Raw genomic sequence first — 15848 nt, 5'->3', positions numbered from 1 at the left:
CTTGCGATTTGTTTTGCCCCCTCTCTCGCGGACTCGATTATATTTTTAACGCTAACCCGGCTTGTAGTTGTGTTTATATTTGTAAATTTCAGTTTCGCCCTATTCACCCCCCTCTAGGCGACTATCACTATGCATTCCATTTTTCCTTTTAATATAAAAAGGCTAAATACCATGACTCAAATCATGCTTCAGTTGTGGGTTAGCTTTTGACATTTGCTATGGCCTCTGGATCGTGTTGGTGTTTTGAATTGGGAAGGAACACAAAAATTCCTATCGTTCTAAACTATTTCCTGACTAAAAACAAAAGGCATGTGGTTAGTGATAAAAAATGGTACGCTCCATACAAATGTTTCAGTAGATTAATTATCTATCATTATGATTTCTGCAGCAAAAAGGATCTTGAGTAATCAACAGAAGAAAAGGCACAGAAAATTGATACAGAGTATTTCTGTTTTTTCATTACAAATACTGAAAAAGATTTAAAATTTTGTACCTATAAATTATGTACTTGACTCTGAATATATAGCTTCTTAATCACATATAGCTATGAAATGGGTATGATAGAAGTAAAATATTATGAACCTGAAAAGGCTGCAACGACAACTATTTTGCAGGGCACCTCCTTGATAGTCACAAAAGGATCTTTTGGGCGAGGCAAATTGGAACCATACTTCGCTGGCATCACAAATGACATTTTCCATTTATTTGTACCAGCTGACTGCAGGTGACAATGCACAAAAAGGATAGGTAAAACTTCATAACTTTCCAGATAAAGAAGTAACCTGAATGGCGAAACAAGGGCAGCTCAAAACAATGGCACAAGTGAAAGCCAAACTGCACCTTTTTTGTTATCACTGGGGTCATGTCCATTGATTGGCTGTTTAACTCACCCTTCCGAGTAAAAACAGGTGTTGTCATTTCCATTTGCTCAGAGGCAGTATTCTGAAGCTAGAATGCCAATGATGAAGTCAATTAACATCAGACCATGACTATCCAATGAAACAACAAGGGAATGGACGTCTGGACCATGGTAGAAACGTGGCAAATACCTTACCGAATAAATATGATGCCAGCACGTTGAACGACTGAGATGACCCACTGAAATCGAACCCAGATCTTTCGGGCATCGTCGTTTCAGCAACGAAGTATGACTGATGAGAGTTCACAACAGAAGACACTATCATTCAGTGAACCTCATAGTATTATCATATTCTAATGGGTTCCATTTCCACACATGCACAAATTTCTTTAACCAATGGTCGAAAAGCAACCACATATTAGAACAATTACCTCCACTTCTTTGATCTCGTACTCTGCCTTACGCTTCAGTATGCGCAACGGAACTGTCTCGAGATCAGGCACTGCAAAAAAAGTACATGAATCTAACTCAGAAATTGTGGCCTAAAATCCTGAGGATTCTACGATTTGGAGGTACAAGCTGCTGCCATTCATTTATTACCGACCAGACATGAGGGCCTCCTCGAGGGTGCGGGGCTCGAAGCGGCCGGACGGGAAGGCTTACTTGGCGGCCTCATCGGCGAGCTCGGCGAAGCGGCGCTGCGAGGCGGAGAGCGCATGCGAGGCCAAGGCCAGCACCAGCGACGTGCGGGCCTCCGCTCCGCTCACACGGGTGCCTGCGGCCACGACGACCGTCCGCGGCGAGCGGACGTCTCAGGGAGGCTGGCCTGGGGCTCGAAGCGGCCGTGGGGAAGCGGAGCACAGCGGCGACGACACCATTTGATTTCCCCGCAGCTGGATCACGGACTGGGAGCTCAAGGCCTCCTGCACGAGCAGCGACGACGGGGTTCAGAGTCAACCGCAAAAACCCCAAACCCTAATAAATCTTCGCCGGTGCCTTTCACCGCCGCCATGGGTGGGGGAGGGGGTGAGTCGCAGGGGCAGGGGCGTGCTCTTGTAGCTGAACTCTACCTCGCGGGGATGGTACTGGTACTTACTGTGCATGGTGGCGACGGGGTCCATGGACCGACACGTTAGCGATGGTAGGTACATCGTTAGCGCCGGGTTCTGCTCCCACTCTCGTGCAGCGAGGCGGCGGCGGCGCTTGCTGTTGGAGAGGAGGCGGTGGATGGGTTGAGATAATGGCGACGACGAGATTTGCAGGGGCGGGGCTGGCGAGATTCACGGAGACAGGGGGAGACGAGATTCATGGGGCAGGAGGAGGCATCGCGGCTGATGACGAGGTGGCGCAACGCACGGGCGACCTTCCATTGATGCGCTGCGAGATTTCAGGGTGGGGAGGGGCGCAGACGCGCGCGGCAGAACCGTGCACCACCCACCGCTGTGGACGCCTACGATAGTCTCTTAATAGTAGTAGAGATTTATTTATACAGCAAAACATCAATTATTCCATAGGGGGTCTAAACATCAATTATTCCATAGGGGGTCTAAACATGTGCTTAGTCTCCTTGCACTGCATGGATGATCTCTTGTACCATTTGAAAATGACTCGCCTAAATATCTCTTGTACCATTTTCCATTCGCAAATTTAGTATGTTTCTCGAGATCCCACGTATCAGAAAATATCAGAAGACTACTGCGGAGAGATTCTAGCTGTCGCGTGAAGAACCATCGGGCTATGCTTGTTTTGCTGTAGAGCCAAAGGGAATAAAATCTCCAATGAGTCAAAAATCCTTTTCAGTCCTCTCAGTTCCTCCTTATTCCCTGTGCCCATACAATCAGGCACAGTGTTCTGCAATCGTGTCTACCTTGCAACCCCAGCGTGAGCACGTTTGTTGGACCTATTTTGAAGCTTCATACAAAGCGTCAAAGTTCTGGCAGTCATGTTTGTGTTATCCCATGGAAGTGTTGTATGATTGAGGGCCTTATTATCTTTCATAATATGTGATCAATCCCAACTTTGGTCTGGGGCGATCTCCCTCGAAACATCATTTATTTATGACGTGTTTTTAAAAGCTGATTCGACTTTGTAACACCGCATTGATTTATAATTTGTTTATAGTCTCCTGCTATTCGTCAGGAAACGAGCCTAGTGGGCGGAACGTGTCTAACCACCTTAAATTTAAATGTCCATATTTTATATATTCTTGTTATTGAAAAGACCAACTAGTCTCTCCTAGATCAGTACTGTTTTTTTTGTTCTCACTCCACTGTGTAGCATTTGCTTCACAAAAGGATTGGCTAAACAAATCGTTTTGTGAAGCGTTTCCTTTCTTGCGTGAGCATCGTTTATATATTGCTTGATAATTGAACGGCCAGTGGAAATTAAAGAGAGAATACTGTCGGACTTTAACAGCACGGTACCCCCAGTCCCCAGACCTTTTGTTTTATTTAGCTAATGAAGTAGTACTAGTATGCGGGGTACTCCTGCATCACTTCAAAGCGATGACCAGAAGTGGATCCAGCGGATGGTCTATATAGGCTATGGCACACACTAAAATCATATAATAGTAGTTAGTATAGTGATGTAAGTATTATTTCTTAGATTATCATTTAAAGCTTAAGTCTTGCTAACTCTTTTTTTTTTCTTTTTTAATATTTTTTCTGGCACACCCTAAGCATAGCAGCCGGATCAGCCGTGCCATATTCATCCACACATGGCAACTCCACTCACGGTCACGGACTCGTGTTCCATCCGGAAGGAGGAAGCAGTTGAGGAATTCCCGTGGAGCTTGCCGCTCGAGCAACGCCAACAACATGTCAGGAAGCGCTCTTTTGCCAACAGTATGGCAGCAGGTGAGGTTTGCAAATTGCACCAGTGATTTGAATCTAGAATATCCCATGGCAGCTTCCTTGCCGGTATTCCACGAAGCCTTTTGCGCATCGATCTGCGTGCCCCCTCTTGATCCCGAGATCACAACTCACAAGACGTGAGAGATGTGTTTATGTGGCGCATTGTGGTGTAAGCAAAATAATGCCGTTCACATATCAGAAAGTGTAGGTAACAGATTTGCTAATTGCTACCAGTCCTGTTACTAATAAGTAGTAGCTAGCATGAGACTGAGTAACCAAAACTGCCGCCTTGAAGGAGCCAAGCACACACACTGGCATTTGGCTATAAGACATTCTTTCGCCCGATTGATTTCAAACTCTTACGTGGCTTAGGACTAGTTTGAAAACTTTAATCTAAGATCGAAGGGGAAATGTACTTGCTAGATTGCTAGTAGAAAACTAGCCAGGCCAATCAACGCAGCTTGCGGGTTTTAGTGAAGCTGTCTACTACGGCGGCCAGAAATTCAGCATCTATCAGCGAAGAAAGTGGCCGCGCCCGCGCCGGCCGCCGGTGCCGTGCAAATTGAAGCGCATATAGAAGCAAACTGCTTATTAGCTTATTTTTTTAATGAAAAAACACAGAATCGTTCGAGAGTACACCTTACGTGATGGCCCACACTTTAGTGCACTAAAATCCCAAGTCCCGTACGCATTATCTGATACTATGTACGCATGGTGCAGGAGACACGGCAGATTGATTATGTTTATTTCCTCGCACTATATATCTTACGTGTTAGCGGACGCGCATCATGCGTATATATAATATATATAATAACAGTAAGAAATCTCTACTACTCTATATGTCTCTAACGAGTACGTCCACATGCTTCACCGTGCCCCGCCAGAGCGCGGACCACGCTTGCGCTCGCGATTCCCTTGCCCTGCTCGCGTCCGCCGCCACGGCCGCCGCGTCATCCCCTCCACTCATCCCGCCTCCCCCACGTCGCCCGCCATCCACTCTCCTGCCCCATCCCCGCCACCGTCATACATGCCCCGCTCGTCCGAGATCCGCTACAACAAATGATGTCTCCCCCGCGATACCGTGCCCCTGCCTCGGCGCACCCCCTCGCCCTCGTCCTCGGAGCCGTCGTCTTCCCCCCGTCCTCGGAGCAGCATACACCATCGCGTCCTCGAGCGCCGCCGAGATCTCGCTCCACAATAGGCTTCACCATGCCCCCGCCCTTCCCCACCGCAACTTGCAGCGCGCTTCCCCATCGCGTCCACGCCATTTCCGCCCACCGTCCACACCATTCCCCACCACAGTGCGACGCCATTCCCGCCCTCCGTCCAAGCCCTTCCCCATTTCCCTGCCGGAGACCGCGCCCTTTCCCACCGGATCCGGCAGCGCGCATCCACTTCCCCACCGTTGTCCGTGCCCCTCGCCCCGGGATCCGGCAACATGCTTCCCCACCGCGTCCATCGCCCGTCCCTCACCTCGCACGTCGTGACCGGACTGCCGCGCCCTCGCCCGACAGCTCCCTGCCATGACGCCCTCCTAGCCCGCTCGGGATCCTCAGCGCCCCCATCCCCCCGCTCCCACCGGCCTCGAACTGCGACTGCCGCTCCCCTCGGTGTCCTCCTCGCTTGCTCTCCTGTTCCCCTAGCCATGCAGGAACTCCCAGGCTTCCAGCCCTGTCGAACCTCTCTCCCCCGTCAACCAGTCCAACAGCTTCGGCAGCCACCGCGGAGGCAGAGGCGGCGACCAGCAAGAGCGGCATGCGCACCTCAGGCCAGCCTCTTCTCTCAACCAACCGCAGGTAAATTACTGCCCTCGTTGTTTCTAATTGCCCTCTGCCTCTATGCATATGATTGGTTTGATCTCGCCCTAGGGGATGATATGGTTTTGATGAGAATTTAGGATCTCAATTATAGCTTTAGAAAGCCCAGCAATGGCCACGGAGGACACCAGAGGTTGGGCAGCACGACACCACCAGTTTCCAGCCTGCACTCACGCATGGTTAACCACCTTATTTTTCTTCTTGTTTATTTCTTTTCAGGGAAACCATTAAAGGGGTTAACTTTCAATTTGGTAGTATATAAATATTAATGGGTTGCCGGTATGATTTTCTTATCCCTTTTTACCTCTAGCTTGGGGCAGAAGCTATATAGAAGAAATTACCTTTTGCTTTCTACTTACATGACATCTATTAAATAAAATTTGGTAGTATATAAATATTAATGGGTTGTCGGTATGATTTTCTTATCCCTTTTTACCTCCAGCTTGGGGCAGAAGCTATATAGAAGAAATTACCTTTTGCTTTCTACTTACATGACATCTATTAAATATAAAAATTTGTACAACAATTTCATGCTAGGAGAAGCTCAGCTCCTCCAAACTTGGATGAACAAAAACGTAATCAGGTGTCTTAATATACTATAATTGTGTTAATCTCTACTACTATAATTGTGTTCCATTGTATTCAGAGCTAGCATTCATTCCTCGGGTCACTGCTCAAATGAAAGGGCGCGTGTATTAGGGGATGATAATCACACTGTTTATCAGAATGAAACTATGATCTTCTTTTTTTTTGTCAAAGATGATTTGGGCTTCTATGAGCTTCAAACATGGATGGACTGCATTCGACCAGTTAACTGTTTCTCAGTAGGAAAAAAAGAATGCTTACCTATTCCACAAAGATTTGGTTAGTTACTTCATGCTTTCTCTATTCCTCTCTTAATACTTAGCTCTATTTGATTGATCTGTGCTATAATGCTATGTGCTATTTTTTATTTTTGTATCTCAACTTAATCTTTGAGAACTGCATGTACCACTATTTCTGTATACTTAGCTCTATTTTTATTCAGGTCAACAGCTGGCTGCACTTGCCGCAGCACAAAACTTTTGCCTGACTGTTTCTACATAAATAGGTTCTGTCATACAAGCAACTTTGGTCTAAATGGGCCATGCCTGACTGTTTCTACATAAATAGGTTTTGTCATACAAGCAACGTTGGTCTAAATGGGCCAATTTCCTGCCCAGCGCCACCCTCTGCCTCGACACCCCCTAGCTGCCCTCTACCTCGACGCCCCGTGCCGATGCCCCAGCTACTGAAGTCGTCCTCAGAAGGACGTATTCGAAAACCTGCACCAAATGCTTTCATCTCGGTTCCTACTCAAGATTTATGCCACCAAGTAGTGAACCTTAGCGTACTTTTATGTGAGTGTTCTATGACTAAGTTTGGGTTTAATTGTTTCAACGCAAGCTTTAGTAGTTATGTTTTGCATCTCACATGGATATGTAAGGATTCATATGTATTGTACGCTATCGATGAAGGTAAACCTTGCTTAACCAAACCAAATCCAAGTAAGTAACTCCACATTTTTAAACTTTATAATTCTTCCAATCTAAACCTTTACCTGAACTATGAACTACTGATTACTATAGAAAACGAGTCATCTAATGTTTTCTTACATTCTCCTTGACTATGGGCCCTCAGTATCACAGCTCTCAAGTGAGTCTCTAACTTTGAACTTTTTATCATGATTGATTGTTACAGGGCTATCGTTTTGTCGGGGACCGTAATTAGGGGTACCCCCAATGCTCCTTAATCCGGCTAGAAAACATCTTCAGAACAAACCATAAATGACCGATAAAGCACAGACTTCGTCTACCAAGGGACGCGACCTCATCCGAGCCCAGCCTCGGGCAAGAACAGTAGTCCTAGACGAACTCACGCCTCGCCCGAGGGTCCCCTCAGTCAGCAGACGCACCCTCGGCTCACCCAAAGTCTAGCGCAGGCAAGCTTTGTCGTACGGCGACCTCGTCCGAATCGCCTTACCAACTGACCGTATCGCATGCGCATTTAATGCGGGGATCGCCTGACACCTTATCCTGACACGCGTGCCTCAGTCAGCAAGGTCGAAGTGACCGCAGTCACTTTGCCCCCTTTACTGACAGTTCTGACAGGAAAACAGCGCTGTTCACCTTGCTCCGGCGACTGTGCCAGCTATCAGGGAAGGGCCGACAACAGCAAGTCACGACCTCCCCCGAGTTCGGCCTCGGGCGCAACAGGGAGCTCCGCCTCGCCCAATCCCAGGCCTCGGCCTCAGCTTCGGCCTCGGGAGAAGGTCTCCGCCTCGCCCGACCCTAGGCCTCGGCCTCGACCTCGGCCTCGGGAGAAGGTCTCTGCCTCGCCCGACCCTGGGCCTCGGCCTCGGGAGAAGGTCTCTGCCTCGCCCGACCCTGGGCCTCGGCCTCAGCCTTGGCCTCGGAGGAGTCGCCGCCTTGCCCGACCTCGGCATCGTATCAGCTACGCTACTGGGGATCCATCATTGCCCTACCCTTAGCTAGCCGCCTCAGGCTACGAAGGAACAAGACCGATGTCCCATCTAAGTTACTCCGGTAACAGGTAATGATGGTTCCCTGCGTGCGCCCATGACGTCGGCTGCTCTCAACCCCCTACGGAAGCAAGGAAACGTCAGCAGGATCCATACCGCACCATCAGCTAAGCTACTACAGGGCTCAAGGCACTCCTCCGACGGCCACGTTATTACCTCTACAGGGCTCAAGGAACTCCTCCGACAGCCACGTCGGTACATCTACAGGGCTCAAGGCGCTCCCCTGACAGCCACGTTATTATCTGTACAGGGCTTAAGGCACTTCCCTGCCAGCCACGTTAGCTCCAAGCTACACCCCCATCGTACAGCTAAGCATCTCCTTGTGTCTATAAAAGGGGGTGTCCAGGGCCCCGCGAGGGAGAGAAAAAAAGAGAAAGGGGGATGGGAGACGAGAGACGCACGTACGAGCACACGGACGCACGACGCAGACGAGCGGAGGCAGGCAGAGTAGGAGAGACGCGGTAGAGGCAGCCCCAGACGGCTCGCCTCAAGGCCGATCCCTCTCCTCCTCCTCCTCTCTCTCTCTCTCTCACTCTCGCTCTCGCTCTCCCGCAACGCTTGTAACCTCTACTGCAAGCATCCCCCCCGGTGCAGGATAATATAAGCCTCATCCTATCGCTTATGTTCCATCTTGCATCAACCCATCTGGACAGGGGCACGTGGCACTAAAATTCACTAGTCGGTCCGGCTGAGGGCCCCCCGGGTCCGAAACACCGACAGTTGGCGCACCAGGTAGGGGTTTGCTGCGTGTTAACGAATACTTTCCCGTTGAGTTCCAGATGGGTAGCTTTTAGCAGCCTCTTCAGCCCGGGACGGTGCTCCGCTTCGGAAGTCTCGAGTTCATGTCCCTCGATGGCAGCTACGACATGGCACTGCTCCCTCCGTAGCATGACAACAACGACGGTCGACGGCTTGCCCGGCGGAGGCGAACTCGACGACGGCATCTCCCCGCGGCAGAAGAGGAACACCCGGGTTTACCCCGCCACCCTCCTCGCCGGAGGAGACGGAGACGGGGCAACCATGGCCAGGCAAGAGGCGACACCTCATCGGCTATCAAACCAGGGCGAGTCGATGACACTGGCACCTCTGCAGGGGACATGTCGGGTGTTGTCCTCGCACCTGAGGCAACGACGGGTGTCGCCTCCCCGCAACGGGCCAACCTCAAGCGAACTGATGACGCCAGCACCCTCGCGAAGGACTTACTGGGCATTAGCCTCGTACCTGCGGTAACGGTGCAGTCCGTCCCCGACGCGACTTCGCCACCGTCCATCGACCAAAAGGTATCGTCTGTTTTCCACCTTGTTCCCTTTAGATTCAGTTTCGATCTGCCAAGTGACCCCGCTTCGGTGAGCGCTTTCGCTAGGGCATATCCTGACCTTCCGGGGTACCATATGTGGTCCTCTTGGGACCGACTAATGGTCGTCTCAACCTCCGGACCCGCGGGTTCCGAGGAAGAGGACGACCCCGACGTCAGTTGGGATTTCTCCGGACTTCGTGATCCCGGTGCCATGTGCGACTTCATGTCCGCATGTGACTACTGCCTCTCCGGCTGCTCTGATGATGGTCACAGCCTTGACGACGAGGGTTGCGACCCAACTCGCGAATGCTACCACATCGATCAGGAGAATCATGACGGAGAAAATCACCTTGGCATGCCAGGAAGTGACGACGCCCTTGCACCTGCGTCTCGCATTGAGATCCCGCGGGAGCTAGCCGTGGTCCAAGTCCCTGCGGGGCGTCAGGACACACAACTTGAGCAACTCCACGAGATGTAGGCCAAGCTCGACGAAGAAGCGGGGCGACTTGTGCAGCTCCGGCAAAACATCGAGCAGGAATGGGCAGGCCAAACACTCGTCGGAGGAGCACGCCATCGGGCCCAGGACGTCCAGCGCCGCATTGTTGACGATGTCAGGGTGATGCCGCCCCTGTCCTTCAACGGGGCCGCCCAGAGCCTAGCCGCAGCAGCAATGTTGCTTCGGGCGATGCCGGAGCCATCCACCACCGAAGGGCGACGTATCTAGGGCGAGCTCAAGGGCCTCCTGGAAGACGCCGCTGTCCGACAAGCCGAGAGCTCTACCTCCCGGAGGTGAGGAGACCCCTCGGACCATCGCGCAGCGTCCTCCCGACGCATGCGGGAGGCCTCGGTCCACACCGAGCGCACATAGGACGGGACGCCCGCAGCCCCGGATCACCTCGGCGCCGAGCAACACCGCCGCCACCGTCGAGCCTGCCTTGAGGAGAAGGTGCGCCGAGGCTACCATCCCAGGCGTGGGGGACGCTACGACAGTGAGGAGGATCGAAGCCCCTCACCCGAGCCACTGGGTCCGCGAGTCTTCAGCCGGGCCATACGACGAGCGCCGTTCCCGGCCCGTTTCCGAGCCCCGACTACCATCACCAAGTACTCGGGGGAGACAAGGCCAAAGTTGTGGCTTGCGAACTACTGGCTGGCATGCCAGTTGGGAGGGGCGGACGATGACAACCTCATCATCCGCAACCTCCCCCTTTTCCTCTCCGACGCTGCTCGGGCCTGGCTGGAGCATCTGCCTCCTGCGCAGATCTCCGACTGGGACGACCTGGTCAAGGCTTTTGCTGGAAATTTCTAGGGTACATACGTATGCCCTGGGAACTCATGGGATCTCCGAAGTTGCCGCCAGCAGCCCGAGGAATCCCTGCGAGACTACATCCGGCGGTTTTCCAAGCAGCGCACCGAGTTGCCCAACATCACCGACTCGGACGTCATCGGGGCATTCCTCGCTGGCACCACTCGCCGAGACCTGGTGAGCAAACTGGGGCGCAAGACTCCTACCAAGGCGAGCGAATTGATGGACATCGCCACCAAGTTTGCCTCTGGCGAGGAGGCGGTCGAAGCCATCTTCCGGAAAGACAAGTAGCCTCAGGGAGAGCAGAAGGAAGACGCCCCCGAGGCATCTGCCCAGCGTGGCGCAAAGAACAAGGCCAAGAAGAAGGCGCAAGCGAAGCGCAACGCCGTCGACATGGATTTCGTCGCTGCTGCCGAACACAGGAACCCTCGGTAGCCTCCCGGAGGGGCCAACGCGTTCGACAAGATGCTCAAGGGGTCGTGCCCCTATCACCGGGGTCCCGTCAAGCACACCCTCGAGGAGTGCGACATGCTCCGGTGCTACTTCAACAAGGCTGGACCCTCGGTAGAAGGTGGCAAAGACCAAGGCAACCACAAGGAGGGCAACAAGGAAGAGGAGTTCCCGGAGGTCCATAACTGTTTCATGATCTACGACGGACAGGTGGCGAACGCCTCGGCTCGGCACCGCAAGCAAGAGCGCCGGGAGGTCTGCTCGGTGAGGGTGGCAGCGCCAGTCTACCTAGACTGGTCCGACAAGCCTATCACCTTCGACCAAGGCGACCACCCCGACTTCATGCCGAGCCCAGGAAGGTACCTGCTCGTCGTTGACCCGATCATCGGCAACGTTAGGCTCTCCAAGGTCCTCATGGACGGAGGCAGCAGCCTCAACATCATCTACACCGAGACCCTGGAGCTCTTGGGGGTTGATCGGTCCGAGATCTGGGCTGGTGCAGCACCCTTCCATGGGATCGCACCCAGAAAGCGTATCCTGCCCCTCGGACAGGTTGACTTGCCCGTCTGCTTCAGAACTCCCTCCAACTTCCGAAAGGAAACCCTCACCTTCGAGGTAGTTGGGTTCCGAGGGACCTATCATGCGGTGCTAGGGAGACCGTGCTACACCAAGTTCATGGTCATCCCCAACTACACTTACCTCATGCTCAAGATGCCTGGCCCCAATGGAGTCATCACCGTCGGACCCATGTACCGCCACGCTTACGAGTGCGATGTGGAATGCGTGGAGTACGCCGAGGCCCTCGCCGAGTCCAAAGCTCTCATCGCTGACATGGATTGCCTCTCTAAGGAGGCGCCCGACGTGAAGCGGCACGCCGGCAACTTCGAGCCGGCCGAGGCAGTTAAGTCTGTCTCTCTCGACCCCAGCAACGACGCCAGCAGGAAAGTCAGGATCGGCTCCGAGCTCGACCCTAAATAGGAAGCAGTGCTCGTCCACTTTCTCCGCGCAAACGCCGAAGTTTTTGCGTGGAGTCTCTCGAAAATGCCAGGCATACCGAGGGATGTCTCCGAGCACTCACTGGACATCCGAGCTGGGGCCCGACCCGTGAAGCAGTCCCTGCACCGTTTTGATGAAGAAAAGCGCATAGCCATAGTCGAGGAGGTCCACAAGCTGATGGCTGCAGGGTTCATCAAAGAGGTATTCCATCCCGAATGGTTAGCTAACCCTGTGCTTGTAAAGAAAAAGGGTGGGAAATGGAGGATGTGCGTAGACTACACTGGTCGGAACAAAGCATGTCCGAAGGTTCCCTACCCTCTGCCTCGCATCGATCAAATTATGGACTCCACTGCTGGGTGTGAAACCCTGTCATTCCTCGATGCCTACTCGGGCTATCACCAAATCAAGATGAAAGAGTCCGACCAGCTCGCGACTTCTTTCATCACACCTTTTATCATGTATTGTTATACTACAATGCCATTTGGCTTGAGGAATGCAGGTGCCACCTACCAGAGGTGCATGAACCATGTGTTCGGAAAACACATCGGCAGAACGGTCGAGGCTTACGTCAATGACATCATCGTCAAAACAAGGGAAGTCTCCGACCTCCTCTCTGACTTTGAGGTAACATTCAGTTGCCTGAAAGCGAAGAGCATAAAACTCAATCCTGAGAAGTGTGTCTTCGGAGTCCCCTGAGGCATGCTCTTAGGGTTCATCGTCTCCGAACGAGGCATCAAAGCCAACCCGGAGAAAATCGCGGCCATCACCAACATGGGGCCCATCAAAGATTTGAAAGGAGTACAAAGGGTCATGGGATGCCTTGCAGCTCTGAGCCGCTTCATCTCGCGCCTCGGCGAGAAGGGATTGCCCCTGTACCGCCTCTTAAGGAAGGCCGAGCGCTTCACTTGGACCCCCGAGGCCGAGGAAGCCCTCGGAAACTTAAAGGCGCTCCTTACAAATGCGCCCATCTTGGTGCCCCCCGCTGCGGGAGAAGCCCTCTTGATTTACGTCGCCGCAACCACTCAGGTGGTTAGCGCTGCGGTCGTAGTCGAGAGACGAGAAGAAGGGCACACACTACTCGTCCAGGGGCCAGTCTACTTCATCAACGAAGTGCTATCTGAGACCAAAGTCCGCTACCCACAAATCCTGAAGCTGCTGTACATAGTGATTCTGACACGGCGGAAGCTGCGACACTACTTCGAGTCTCATCCGGTTACTGTGGTGTCATCTTTCCCCCTGGGAGAAATCATTCAGAGTCGAGAGGCCTCGGGGAGGATAGCAAAATGGGCAGTGGAACTCATGGGCGAAACACTTTCATTTGCCCCTCGGAAGGCCATAAAATCCCAAGTCTTGGGCGACTTCCTTGCTGAATGGACTGACACCCAGTTGCCGACGGCCCCAATACAACCCGAACTTTGGAACATGTACTTTGACGGGTCGTTGATGAAAACAGGAGCAGGTGCTGGCTTGCTCTTCATCTCACCCCTTGGGAAACATGTGCGCTACGTATTGCGCCTCCATTTTCCGGCGTCAAACAACGTGGCCGAGTACGAGGCCTTGGTTAATGGCCTGCGCATCGCCGTCGAGCTAGGGGTTTGGCGCCTCGACGCTCGTGGCGACTCGCAGCTCATCATTGACCAGGTCATGAAGAACTCCCATTGCCGCGACCAAAAAATGGAGGCCTACTGCGGCGAAGTTCGGCGTTTGGAAGACAAGTTCTACGGGCTGGAACTCAACCATGTTGCTCGACGGTACAACGAAACCGCAGATGAGCTGGCAAAAATAGCCTCGGGGCGAATGACAGTTCCCCCGGACGTCTTCTCCAAGGATATATATCAGCCATCCGTCAAAGTCAACGACGCGCCCGAGCCCGAGGAGGCCTCGGCCTAGTCCGAGGTACCCTCGGCCGCCGAGGGTGAGGCCCTGCGCATTGAGGGGGAGCGGAATGGGGTCACACCGGTCCCGAATTGGCAGACCCCGTACCTGGAATATCTCCTCCAAGGAGAGTTCCCCCTCGACAAGGCCGAAGCTCGGCGGCTGGCTCGGCGCGCCAAGTCGTTCATTTTGCTCGGTGATGAAAAGGAGTTGTACCACCACAACCCCTCATGCATTCTCCAACGATGCATATCAATTGCCCAAGGACAAGAGCTGTTACAAGAAATACACTCGGGGGCTTGTGGTCATCATGCAGCACCTCGGGCCCTCGTGGGAAACGCTTTCCGACAAGGTTTCTACTGGCCAACCGCAGTGGCCGACGCCACTAGGGTTGTACGCTCCTGCCGAGGGTGTCAATTCTACGCAAGACAGACACATCTGCCCGCTCAAGCCCTGTAGACAATACCCATCACTTGGCTGTTTGCCGTGTGGGGTCTGGACCTCGTCGGTCCCTTGCAAAAGGCACCCGGGGGCTTCACGCACCTGCTGGTCTCCATCGACAAATTCTCCAAATGGATCGAGGTTCGACCCTTAACCAGCATCAGGTCCGAGCAGGCGGTGGCATTCTTCACAAATACCATCCATCGCTTTGGGGTCCCAAACTCAATCATCAGCGACAATGGCACGCAGTTCACTGGGAAAAAGTTCCTGGACTTCTGCGAGCACCACTTACGAATTTTCCAAGGACTTCTTCGGGCGACATTTTGGTGTACCTGGGATTCTCACGAATATTATTCACCAAATGAGGATCAAGAACGGTAAAGGACCTTAGCATCAGTCGGACGACGTCGTGGTCCATCCATCGCGTGCTTCCGTAGCTCCTTATTTTGTTGATAAGGGTCTTGAGCCGGTTGTATGTTTGGGTTGGCTCCTCGCCCCTTATCATCGCGAACCGTCCAAGCTCGCCCTCCACCAACTCCATCTTGGTGAGCAAGGTGACGTCGTTCCCCTCATGAGAAATCTTGAGGGTGTCCCATATTTGTTTGGCGTTATCCAAGCCGCTCACTTTGTGGTATTCATCCCTGCACAAAGAAGCTAGAAGAACAGTAGTAGCTTGTGCATTCTTATGTATTTGCTCATTAATGAACCCAGGACTATCCGTACTATCAAAGTGCATTCCACTCTCTACAATCTCCCATATACTAGGATGGAGAGAGAATAGGTGACTACACATTTTGTGGCTCCAAAATCCGTAGTCCTCTCCATCAAAGTGTGGAGGCTTGCCGAGTGGAATGGAGAGTAAATGTGAATTTGAACTTTGCGGAATACGAGAGTAGTCAAAAGAAAAGTTCGAATTAACCGGTTTCCTTTTCTCGTAGTCGTTGTGGTCGTCGTCCTTTTGGGAAGAAGTAGACTCATCGCTGTCGTCGTAGTAGACGATCCCCTTGATGCGCCTCGTCTTCTTCTTCTTCCCTTCTTTCCGTCTATGGCCCGAGCGGGAGTCGGTAGGCTTGTCGTCCTTTGACTCGTTGATGAAGGATTCCTTCTCTTTGTCGTTGATCACGATTCCCTTCCCCTTAGGATCCATCTCTTCGGGCGGTTAGTCCCTTTGTGAAGAGAACGGCTCTGATACCAATTGAGAGCACCTAGAGGGGGGGTGAATAGGTGATCCTGTAACACTTAAGAACTTAGGCCACAAAAACTTGGTTAAGTGTTAGCGCAATAACTGCCAAGTGGCTAGAGAGGAATCTTCAACAAAACACAATAACCAACAAGATCAATCACAGAGATGGCACGGTGGTTATCCCGTGGTTCGGCCAAGACCAACGCTTGCCTACT

General features: G+C 52.5%; 1 pseudogene; it reads right to left on the bottom strand.

Annotated features, from left to right (window-relative positions):
- Window positions 1–294: 294 nt before the first annotated feature.
- LOC103627990 (heme-binding-like protein At3g10130, chloroplastic) lies at window positions 295–1737 on the bottom strand (annotated as a pseudogene).
- Window positions 1738–15848: the final 14111 nt, after the last annotated feature.

Source organism: Zea mays, chromosome 5 (assembly GCF_902167145.1).
Source record: "Zea mays cultivar B73 chromosome 5, Zm-B73-REFERENCE-NAM-5.0, whole genome shotgun sequence".
In the NCBI taxonomy this organism is placed as follows: Eukaryota; Viridiplantae; Streptophyta; class Magnoliopsida; order Poales; family Poaceae; genus Zea; species Zea mays.
This window is presented reverse-complemented; position numbering and strand designations above follow the sequence as displayed.